The following is a 12,510-nucleotide window of genomic DNA, read 5'->3' as shown; positions in this document are numbered from 1 at the left end:
CTGGGAAGGGGCCCTGCCCCAGGCCAGCAGGCTCAGGCCTGCAGAGGAGTCGCAACAGGTCTCAAAACCAGCTGGCTTCAGTCCCCCTGTTTGCACGCTCAGGAAGCCCCTCGGAGTGAGAGCTGTGCTCCCGATTTGCCCCGTGGAGAAACAGTGCTGGAGGTGCTCGCGTCATCGCTTCCCTCCCTGGCAGAGCTCCAGCTATGATGTTCGTTACCCTGAATCACTTGTTTGTACCTCTCAGAGCACTCCTTGTTCTCTGTGAGCTGTTGGGTCTCCATAGATGAGTTGCTGATAAGCCTCGTGGTTGATAACGATTTCCCGCATTGTACCCGCCCCATACGAGCAGCTCTGCTCCAGTGGGGCCACCCTCGGGGTTTATTGTGCCTGTTTTCCTCCTCCAGACCCTAAATAGGGTGTTGCTGAGGTTGGTCCTAGATGCCAGGTCCTTTGAGGTGTTACCTTTGATCACAGGTGTTAGTTCCTCCCATACCCCCAACCACCCGACACTACCCCGGGCCCAGCCGGGCCCTTCCTCATGGGGTTCTGGCTGATGCCTCAGGCTCCTGCTCCTAGATTGTCCCCTTCCCCTCATGTCATCACTGTGCCACTGTCTGGCTCTCCACAACCCACCTGTTCCCAGTCCTCTTCATGCTGCCATGGACCTCTGTGTGCCTGCCCCTTTCCCAGACCCCTGCCGCCACCCTCCTGTCCCTGGGGAGTTCTGTCCTGCCTCATCACTCTCCATTCCAATATCCCCTGCATCATAGTCTGATGCCTTTTGGGGGTCAACCTTCAATTCTGCCCAGTGCCCTGGTTACAGAGCCTCACTTCCATCCAGAGCCCTCCACGCCCCCCCCCCACAGTGACTCTTCTCAGGAGGGAGCCCCCTGTTTCCCAGACGCCCCCAGTCACGACTCTGCCTTTTCCCCTCCCGCCAAGGTTGCTGGTGCTGCTTCTGTGGGGCACAATGCCCAGCACTGGGCGACAGGAGGCATCGCAGAGACTAAGCCCCTCCTCTCCCAGAGGGTGCCTGTATTCCCTGACGCCACCAGCCCGCTGTGCTGAGGAGCCTTTGCTGATGACACTGGCAGGACGCGATCTCCCCCGTCCCGAGCCCCACTGCGCTGAGGGTCCACACGGCCCTCACCCTGTGCCTGGGTTACTTTTGTATCTGAATGTTTGCCCTTCCTGTGGTGGACAGAGTAGTGCCACCCCTGTCCCCTCTCCCAAGAATGTCCACGTCCTAATCCCTGCAACCCGTGACTACGTTACGTTACTCGGCAAAAAGGAATCCGGTTGCAGATGGAATCAAGGCTGCTAATCAGCTGACCTGGCAATAAGGAGACGACCCTGGATTATCCACGTGCACCCAATATAATCACAACGGTCCTTAAAAGCAGAGGAAGGGGGCCGGAGAGTCAGGCCAGCGTGCGTGATGTGAGACACTCTCCGGCAGCCGCACTGGCCGTGCAGACGGAGGGAGGGAGGAACGTGAGCCCGGGGACGCGCAGTCTCAGAAGCTGGGAAATGCATTGAGCAGATCCTCCCTTAGGGACTCCAGAAGGGATCGCAGCCGGAACAACACCCTGACTGTAACCCACTGAGGCTGTGTCAGGCTTCTGACCTACAGAACTGTAGAATAAATTTGCATTGTTTAAAATCACTGGTTTTGTGGCCATTTGTTACAGCAGCAATGGAAAGCTGATACACACCCCAACTGTCATAGATTTTAAGCACAGAGAAAACAGAGACATTCCTTGTACTTTTTTGTGTATCCCACAGGGCGTGGCACGGTGCCTGGTATACATCAGGCGCTCAGTAAATGCTTGCTCTGTGGCCTCAGGAAGCTCCGTGAAGAGGGCAAAGCTGGCTTTTATGCCCCTTCTGCCCCTCAGAAGCCCTCTGTGCACTCCAGGCTCTCCTGCTGGGCCCCGGTCATCAACCTTTTCTGAGTCCCTTTCCTGATTTTATTTAATCTTCATTCGTGGAGGCTATTTCAAGGCTGGACCCTCCCTGGTAACGTCTGCCTTTGGAGGGGTAGCCCTGGAGTCACGAACACAGGCACGCCCAGAGATAGTGAGCCGTCGTGGTGGCAGAATTGGGTGAGCCGAACAGAGATTCCCGTGGCTTCCTGCCGGGTCATCACACCCTGGTGGACCAGAAGCCAGATGTGGGCCCTAAACTTGGCTTCTCCACAATGTCCTGGTATCATTAGAGAAATCATGTAACCTCCGTGACCTTGAGAAATAGGTCAAGCCTCTCTCCCCACCTCACAGGGTGGCTGAGCTGAGCACCTCGGACTGGGGTGCTCTGTTTTTACCCCCAGTGTGCCAGGGCGTACGGGAAGCCACGGGACAAATGTGGTGTGCCTTCCACTTGTGTCTATTTTAAATGATATTTTTATATTAAAACAAACGTGGGTACATTCCAGATGTATTGTCTCCACGCTGGACTGCCGGCAGGTCGCCCCCTCCCCATTTCCCGGGGAGGCCTGTGGTTGCAGCCGGCAGGTGCCGAGCCCATGGCCCTGCTCTTTTGCACTTTCCCTTCTCACGAGAGGTGGGACTTCTCCCTTCACCCCCAGCCTGGGCTCAGGCAGGTTAGCAGAACTGGAGCTGGCTGCCTGCTTCCCCTCCAGGACAATGACATTGTTCCCTTTCCTTCCCCCGGGGTCAGTTGCTGGTCCTCTTTGCCTCACCTCCTGGTGTCATCAGCTCTGTTACCTCTGCCCGTCCGTGTGGAGCAACGGTGTTTCCCCTGCTGCTCCGCCACATCTGAGTCCTGCTGAGCACGCAGTGAAGGACTTGTGACCTGGGTCGCAGTCAGAGTTGTGGTCTCAGTGCTGCCGCCGGCCATCTGGAGACTCGAGGCAGCTCACCTCACCTGTGCAGGCTCTGCGTTCCTCACTTACACAGCGGGGCTTGGAGTAGATGGGCCTAGAACTCGGGGCAACCGGGAACCCTGCTCAGAATTTTTTGACTCCTGTTACTCTGAGGAGGAAAACGACCTCCCCACTACAGCTCACAAAGCCCTTGGTTGTCTGGACGCTCTTTGCCTTGAGGGCTGTCTTTTACTCTCTTCTTCAAACTCTACGGCCTGGAAATAAAGGATGAATAGAAGCTCCCAGAACATGCCACATTGTCTCTCATTCCCAAGACTCTGCAGATATGGCTCCTCTGTCCTCATCACTTTCCCATCCCTTTTCCTGCCTCTCAATCCCTTTGAATCTCAGCTAAGACCTCTCTCCCTGAGGTAGCCTTTCCGACCCGCAGATTTGGTTAGATGCTACTTCCTTGCAGGCCACTAACATGCTGCCTTTAATTCCATTTGACACGATTCTAATGGCCCGTTTACTTGTCTGGGTCCTCCTTACCCTATTGGTCTATAGATTTTTCAAAGGCAAGGCACGCGATTTGTTCCTGTAGATTCCTTGTGCCTGGAACTGCAATGTCCCCAGTATGGTCATCATGAGCCACAGGTGGCCACAGCACTTTGAAATGTGGCTACTCTGAATTGAGATGTGCTAGGAGCATAAAACACACAGCCGACTTGAAAGACTTTGTGTTAAAAAACAGGTAAAATAATTTTACATTCTCATTCATACTATTTTATATAGGCCACTTATGGGAACGATGTTTTAGAATATATGTATTGTGTGAAATAAAATATAGTATTAATATTAATTTTCCTCGTTTCATTTTACTCTTTTTCATATGGCTACTAGAAAATTCAAAATTTAAAATCACCTATAAGACTTGCATTTGTGGCTCACACTATATTTCTTTTGGGCTGTGCTGGCCTAGAGTGTATTGTCTGGCCTGTCTGTTAAATGAAGGAATTGGTAGATGGATCTATATGAAGGTGTAGGTGACTGTCTTCCCACCTCGGGCTCAGCTTTGCTCTAGGTGTGACCCTACAGCCCTGTCCTGCTCCGTGCTCTGAGCTGGCCAGCCTGGCAGGGGTCTGTGGGCCTGATTCCTCAAGGGATGGAGCAGCCTGGGACGGAACACACTACTTTAAGCCTGTGAACTCTGCCTTGCAGGAGCCTCGTGCACCTGTGTCCATATTTCCAGAAATAAAATATCAGTGCAACATCCTGAACAGAACAGGATTGATGCTGATTTTGAATAACTGCAACATCCCATGATACCATAAGGGGTATTCATTCTTAGTAGCAGCGGGAGAAGACACTTTTCTTACTGGAAATCCTTCATTTTGTGATATCTTGATATTGTAATCAAACAAGATGTTCTGACTAGCTTGAGAATTTCCCAAGGAAGGCTCTGCAATCTTGAAGAACAAAGAACCCCTTTCTTAAAGAGTAATTGGAGCTTTCTTTTGTGTATAGAACTTTGTCTCCTTATCTAGTACTTTGTGAGCCGATTGTGTAACCAAGTTGGAGAAAGGAGGAGTTTATTAGACTGCTTATCACTGTCGGAGTCTTTGAACTCTATCTTTCTGAGGATTTACTGCTTGCTTGGAATAGCCACGGGTGCATTGAGAACACAGTTTTCTGGAGATGCTATAGCTCCCACTGGGCACAGAAATTCTTGTGTCTGCTTGACATTTCGAAAGCCGTATTTTTAGTACACAACAGGTCTCAGTTCTCACAATTATACCCAGCATTTACATAGTGCTTTCCAATTTTTGAAGTGCTTTCACATACAGAATCTCATTTGGTCCTTACCTTCAGTGCTCTTTTTTTTTTTTTTTTTTTTTGAGACAGAGTCTCGCTTTGTTGCCCAGGCTAGAGTGAGTGCCGTGGCGTCAGCCTAGCTCACAGCAACCTCAAACTCCTGGGCTCGAGTGATCCTTCTGCCTCAGCCTCCCGGGTAGCTGGGACTACAGGCATGCGCCACCATGCCCGGCTAATTTTATATATATATATATCAGTTGGCCAATTAACTTCTTTCTATTTGTAGTAGAGACGGGGTCTCGCTCTTGCTCAGGCTGGTTTTGAACTCCTGACCTTGAGCAATCCGCCCGCCTCGGCCTCCCAAGAGCTAGGATTACAGGCGTGAGCCACAGCGCCCGGCCTCCTTCAGTGCTCTTTTAAACAAAACTCTTCTCAGGGTTTTCTACGCTTGCTGTCTTTAAGCTCTTTCTCCTTACTCTTTGGTAACCCCCCACCCTTGTGCTTCAAGGTCCCCACTCTGTTGACACCACTCACAGAAAAGGTCACCATGACCGACATGTTGCTAGATCCAGTGCTCAATTCTCAGTCTTCCCGTCTCACTTGACCCATCTGAGCCATTTGACACAGTCGATTGCTCTCTCCTCCTTGAAATTCTTTCTTCATTTGGCTTCAAGGACTTGCCTAGCTTTCCACTGAACTCACAGGCAGTTCTTGCCGCCTCTTGGCTGTTAGGTCTGCATCTTCCTGACTTTTAATCCTGGAGCCTCCCAGATCTCAGACCTCAGATGTCTCTTCTTTCCTATCTATACTCACTTCGTTGGCTATTGTATCACTGATAAGCTAACAATTTATGAATATTTATCATGAGCCTAGATCTCCCCTCTTAATTCCAGACTCACAGATTTAACCACCGACACACCATTGCTGCTTGGTTGTCTTAAGCCTGTCTCCAACTTCATATTCCCAACCTGAGCCCTTGGGCCTCCCTTCTGATCATGCTCCTTCTGTGGTCTTCTCTGTTTCAGTTAATGCCAACCTCATCCTTCCATTTGCTAAGAGCAAAGACCTCAGAGTCAGCGTTGGGTTCTCCCTTTTTGTCACAGCTCACAGCAAATGGTTCCTTCTCTAACATCAAGTTTCATCTGAGTGTCCCACTGTTTCCACGGCCGTCACCCTGGTCTGCACCCCCATCATCTCCTGCCTGGGTTATCTCAGAAGTCACCACTCTGGTTTCCCATTTCTGCTCTGGCTCAGTACAGTCTGATCTCAACAGAGCCGTCAGGGTGATCCTGTTAAAATGCAAACCAGGTCATGTTGCTGCTCTATTCAAATAGCTCCCACTTGCCCAGGGGAAAAAACAAAATGCTTCTAGTGACCCTAAATGCCCTGTGCAATGTGGCACTCCCCCGACCTCAGACTGCTCTCTTTCTCCTCATTCCATAGCAGCCACACTGGCCTCCTTGGGGTGTCATTCAATGCCAGGTGGCACACCTGCCTTGGCGCCTTGCATTTGCGAGCCCCTGGGATGCCTTCCCTTCAGAGAGCCCCGTGTCTTTCTCCCTTATCTGCTTTGCAGCTGCTTCTCAAATGTCTTCTGCCCACAGATGTCTTCCCTGACCACCCTACTTCAACATGTAACCCCTGCCCCCTACCTTTCCCTGTTTCCCTTTGCTACTCGATTATTTTCTCCTTGGCATTTAACACCGTCCTGCATACTGTATATTTTATTTATTTATATTTTCTATTGTCTGTATCCATCTGTCAGATCCATGAGGGTAGGTTTTTTTTTTTTATTTCCATCGCTATATCCTCCGACACCTAGAACAATGCCTCACCTATAAGACACACTCATTAAATATTTGTGAATCAATGAATGAATAGTTCTATCAAACAAGCATTATTATTATGCTTTTTTCCACTTTATGAAGGAATTGGGAACTAAAGACTCAAAACAAAATCAAACATTCACAAACATACACACACACACACACACACACACACACACACACATACATACACACACTCTCTCTCTTTTTCTCTCTCCTATAAAACAAAACTTAACCCAGCACAGCCATGGGATAACTAAAGTGTTTGATGTGGGGAGTGAGCAAGGGCACTGGGTCAAGATAGAGAATAGACTAATGGTTGGTCTGGTTACCAAAAGAGGTTTGTACCTAAGCAATAAACTTAAAAAATTCAGGTTAATGTTTTACAAATGTATATTTTAAAATAATCTTGTAAACTTTTCATTAAATATTAATTTTCACAATAACATCAAAGCAATAGTCATTCCAACTCTAAGCACATTAGCAAGATTTACATACTATGAGAAAATTTGAAACTGTATAATATCATTATATATAGCAAGAGAAGTGCAAAATCCTCAAAAGTGAGATTAAATTAGAGAAGCCCCAGGCACTGTCATCCCAAGATTTCTGGGTCCCTGAGGTTCTAGTAATTAATTGCCAATTGCTGCTGGGTAGGCACAGATGACAACTCAAAAAGTACTTCTTCCATCTTGTTGCTGCAAAGTCCAGTTTTAGATGATACAGATTAGAGAACAATGTTTCAGATCTCATTCTGGGATACTTCCTCCTGCAGGAAGACTTTCTTAGCTACCCAGAATTGATTAGATGCCCCTTGCTGTAGCTGCTTCACGGACGAGCCACCTGTGAGTCATCGAGGCCTCACGTTTAGAAGGGCTTCACACTTAGTTTAATGCTTTGCTATCACTGTCTTAAAATTCTTAGTCATTTTTGAATAAAGGCCCCACATTTCCATTTTTCTCTCTGTCGCACAGGGGCCAAGTCCTGCCAATAAATCATAGCTGGGTGAGGTAAGGAGAGCTAAGGGAGGACCAGGCTGGAAAAGCAATAGCCAACTTCAATTATGTTTGTATGATCAGAGACGAGGTCAAGTTATTTGGTAGTTTTGTGAAATTTATTTGCATAAATTTCCTGCACATGTTTGGCCATTGCATCATTTAATGATTCATTAAATTTTGTTCCATTTAAATAGCAGTTTCAAAATTCATTTCACTGTGTTCTGATTGTTTCCCAGAACTCATAAATCTAAGTTTAGTGATATAGCATGTTGTCTTCTGTAATACATTTTAACATTATGCGGCTGTTCTGATGAAGGAGGGGGAAATGCACTAACCAAATTGCTACATTCTTTTTTTTTTTTTAAAGAACATTTTCGTTGCTTTTGAAAATCAGGTTTTTCAACTTTGAAATCTTAAAGCAGTAATTGCATACCTGAAAGCCTATAAAAGCTAGCAGGGCATGCATGCAAAGGAAAAAGGTCAGGTGTGGGATGATGAGGACGCAGCAAACTGGGGACTCTGTGCCTCTTAAGGGGGCGGCTACTCCCACTCGTGCTCACTGAGATCACAGGGAATAGGCCCGGCATGTGCGATCTGTCTTTCCCCAACAAAGGAACCCAAGCATAGAAATTTTTGTGAAATCCCTTGATTTTTGAAAATGTGGGCTCAAATCAAACACCACGTGGCTGCTTTTGTAGAGGTAATTTTTGACATAATTCCTTCACTGTGTCCCAAATAGCATTGACATATTTTTCAGTTCTCTCCTAGGATAAGCTTTTTAAGATAAAGAAAAAAACGATGCCTGTTTTCATCTTGAGGCTCTTTGGACAGAACTTTGGTAACATTTAACACTTGTGAAGAAATGTTAAGTTTGAAATCCAGTGACAGCAACCCACCAGGTTAGCTAACCTCCTGTGTGTGAGTGGGAAGAGACATTTGGTACAACTTCCAATGTTCTGGTAACCTCCAGAAGTTTCTCCATCGTAGCCTAATCATGCTGTGTGCTCTACGTAGCACTGTGCCATAGAAACAGAATGTAAGACAGAAATGTAATTAAAGTTTGCCTAGGAGCCACATAAAAAAATAAAAATAGGCAAGTGATTATTAATTTTAATAAAATCTTTTATTTAACTCAGTATATTCAAAACATTACTTTCAACATGTGATTAATATAAAGATCGATGAGATTATTTTACATTCTTTTCTTTTATAGGAAATCTTTGAAGTCCAGTATATATTTTTTATTTAAAACACATCTCCATTCAGACTTGCCTTATTTCAAGTGTTCAATAGCTGTATGTGGTTAGTGGCTACCATCTTGTAAAGTTCAGGTCGTGTTGTGCTTTTGTGCCCAAAGTCACCACGATAGGAAGCTGGTAGATCCAATAGTTTTGCTCAGTATTTTGGACTCTTTGTCATTCTCACTAAAATGACTTGGCCCTAGGTACAAGAATTCTAAAGTATAGAATTCTGACACCTAGCTTGGGCTTAGCATTTAAAGGGTATCTTAGTTTGGGCTGTTAAAACAAAGCACGATAGATTGGGTGGCTTATTAACAACAGAAATTTATTTCTGATAGTTCTGGAGCCTGGCAGTCTGAGACCAGGGTGTTAACCTGTCCAGGTTCTAGTGAAGGACATCTTCCATGTTGCAGACTGACTTTTCCTCACATGAAGGAAGGAGGGCAGAAAAGCTTTTTGGTGTTGTTTTCATAAAGGTATCAATTCCCTCATGAGGGTGTCACCTCATGATCTAATCACCTCCTAAAGTCCCCATTTCCCAATACTATCACATGGGGATTAAGGTCTCAACCTTGAATTTTGGTGGGGAGGGACACAAACATCTAGTCCCTGTAACCCAGGATTTGAGAAGATCAGAGCAGAGAAGTAATGGAAATAGAAAAGTACAAGTTATGGCTAAATCTGAAAATGCTGAGTAGTTGCAGGTGACAATGAATTGAATTTCAGGTGACAACATCCCGTAGATGCAGAAAGAGTTTGCCTTTTTCTCATGGTGAGAGGTATAGGGGGCTGGACATGTGCAACTAACTAGGGAGAAGACCGGTCTCACTGGGAACCTGGATACTAAAACTTGGGTGGGGGGGGGGATGGTGTGAGGCCAGTAGAGGCTTCTACAATGGGGCAGGTGAGGAAGAAGAGGAAGCTCTTCACTTCTGGTTGGAGAAACCGACTTATCCGGCCTTTGAGGGGCAATTGTGTGATTTACAGTAGCCAAGAGATATGGAAAACTCAGATGTTGATGTGGGGTGAAGTGAAGATAAGCCTCGATGCGGTAGTCAGGAAACAACAAGAGGAATTTAGAGGGCAGACTCTGGTCTAGGTCTCTGGGCAGATTCTATCTAGTGGAGTCCAAAGATTAACCTGAGGTTTGATGTCTCCTGAGTCCATTTACCCCTGGCAATGGTGGCGGGTGTTTCTTGACTGATGGATATATTTTTGATCACTGTTATGGCTCATTAGTCCAAACTTCCTCTGTGAAGGGTATAAAGATTTTTTTTTCCTAAAAAAAAATGAGTATATGCTACCTTTCAACACTCCTGTTGTTCTTGCCTTTCAACATTTGCACAGAAGTTTGCCCTTAGTTGCTCACTAGTTGCCCTTTTTATAATACTAGTTTGGTTCTGAATTTTATCAACATGGATGATTTTGCTGCAGATTAAAAACATAAGTATTTGGCTGAAAGTTCTGTAATTTGGGGTTTGAATCTACTAAACCATGATGAGATGGCTAAATCTTGGTAGTTCCTGATATAGAATATGCTTAGGGAATTAGGATGTTGATATAGGATATGCTTAGGGAATTAGGATGTTGATGGGGTTTGGGTCAGGCTGAAGAACAACTTGGGAATTGTAATCCAAGGATGAGTTGCCAGGGTGGGCTATGTGAGACTGCAGGGACATGGGCGTAATCACGGCCCTGGAGAGAATTCAGGTTGCCTGAGTTGTTTTGTTTGTGCAATTTCTCTTGCTTGGAACTCACTCCCTTTCTCCAACACTAATTTAAAAAACAAGTATTTTCTCCAATAGTTATTTAAGAATTTCATTCACAATTCTTATTAAAGCAACCCATTCCTTCCTTCATGCATGCATGTGTGATTTTGTTCATTTACTAAATATATTGCTTGATGTACAAATGTTTATTGGACACCATGTGCCAAGCACCGGGCTAGATGGTGGAGATTCACAACCAAGGAAGCCATGGTCTATCCTCAAGAAGCTCACTGCCTGGTGAATTCTCACACTTTAACCCACCTGGGCTGGCTCCTCATAGTCTATCCAGTCATCTCTCAGTATTCATGTAATTGGTTTTGTGTTCAATTTATTGTTTATATTCCTAGTACACTTCCTGGAGTGCTAATATCCATTAGCAAAAATTCTGCCTTTTTCTTTCTTTATAACGCATCGTAGGGCCTGCTATTTTGTACACAGTAGGCTCTAATGCACATTGTTAACTGAAAGACCACTTTCCAGGTGGTGTCAGTGGACTGTCACTTTTACACATGATTACCGGTATTGCTAATAGAGATTTGAGGGTTGTTGAGGACGAAGTCAATTGACATAGAAAGCCTCTCTTGTGGATTCTATGTAGACTAAACACAGCCTCCATTGTCCTTGTATACACCAGAGACCCTAGAGACATTCTCTTCTGAAAATACCAGTGTGTTTGACATTGGTTTTTAATGACAGGAGGATTAAATTAAGGCTATATCTTTGTGGATATCTTCCTTGTGTGTTGCAACTGTTCAAGAAGTACAGCTTTGGGGAGTTCCCCTAATGAAGTGCGCAAATAGCAGCTTTCTTTCAAGCTGTCAGTGAGGAATGCTGTCTTACTCAAGTGAGTTTCAGTGACCCCTTTACTCTAAAGGGAGCCCAGGGTCTGAACACATTTTTTTTTTTTAACAAATAATACACTGCTTGCTTTGCAGCTCTGATAATTTTCTCCTGTCTTGGAGGCTGTCAAATAACCAGGAGGCTGCTTGATTCTCAGGACAAAGGTATTTGCAGAGAAACTGATCAAACTATTATTACTAATAATCTCATTACTAAGGCATCACCAATGCCTTTGTGAATTTGAGGATACCAAATAGATTACAGTTTTATTCTGGAAACTCTGGAGGCATACAGGAACAAATCAGCTTACGAGCACAGTGGGAGCTGGTAGTTCTTTCCTGGCTAAGCCACTTTGTGCTTGGGAGAATTGCTGCCTCATTTTTGCAGGAATGCAACCCTTCTGGTAAGGGGTCTTCTAAAGGATTGGCCATAGAAGCCTTTAAGGGTAGTTGTGACTGCAGGCTACCATTGTTAATGAGATTTTTTTTTCCTCCTGACAAGGGCACCAACATGCTCCTTGAGAAAAGGGACAAAGAAGGTTCATTATAGCCACAGGCAGAGGCTACTAGCAAATGAGAACAGATTTTGCCCTTTGCTTTGGTGGGAAACAGAAGGAGGAAGGGAAATTGTGATGGGAGGTAGAGACACCCTCTCCCTCTTATGTCCATGTTCACAGATTTCAGTCTCAGAATCATGGATCCAGTGCACATGCTTTATGTGTTCCCTGCCTTGAACCAGACATCTAAGTGGCTAGAACACTTGGCCAAAAATGGCCAAGGCTAAATTGCTTCCCATTGGGAACAATAAACTTCACAGCACATATTCTGCTTCCATAATAGGGTTTCCAGATAAAATACAGGCCATCTAGTTCAATTGGAATGTTAAATAAAACAACATAGAACTATTTTAGTATAAGTGTGTCCCAATTATTGCATGGGACATACTTACACTAAAAAAATATTATATTGGGTTCTTTATCTGAAATGCAAGTTGAAACTGGGTGTCGCTAAATCTGGCAACCCTACATAGGGCTGAATGAGAGTAGGGGCTTGAAAATACACCTCATACCTAACAGCTGGCCATGGATCGCCTGTTGCAGACCTGTCTTGACTACAGATTGCCTTCGGAGCAGATAATGGAGGTGGAGCCCGTTGTTTCCAGAAAGCTTCTGGGAAAATATTCCTGTCCTTCCTGGTT

Source organism: Microcebus murinus, chromosome 13 (assembly GCF_040939455.1).
Source record: "Microcebus murinus isolate Inina chromosome 13, M.murinus_Inina_mat1.0, whole genome shotgun sequence".
NCBI lineage: Eukaryota > Metazoa > Chordata > Mammalia > Primates > Cheirogaleidae > Microcebus > Microcebus murinus.
The sequence above is the reverse complement of the archived record's forward strand: the minus strand, read 5'-3'. Positions refer to the sequence as shown.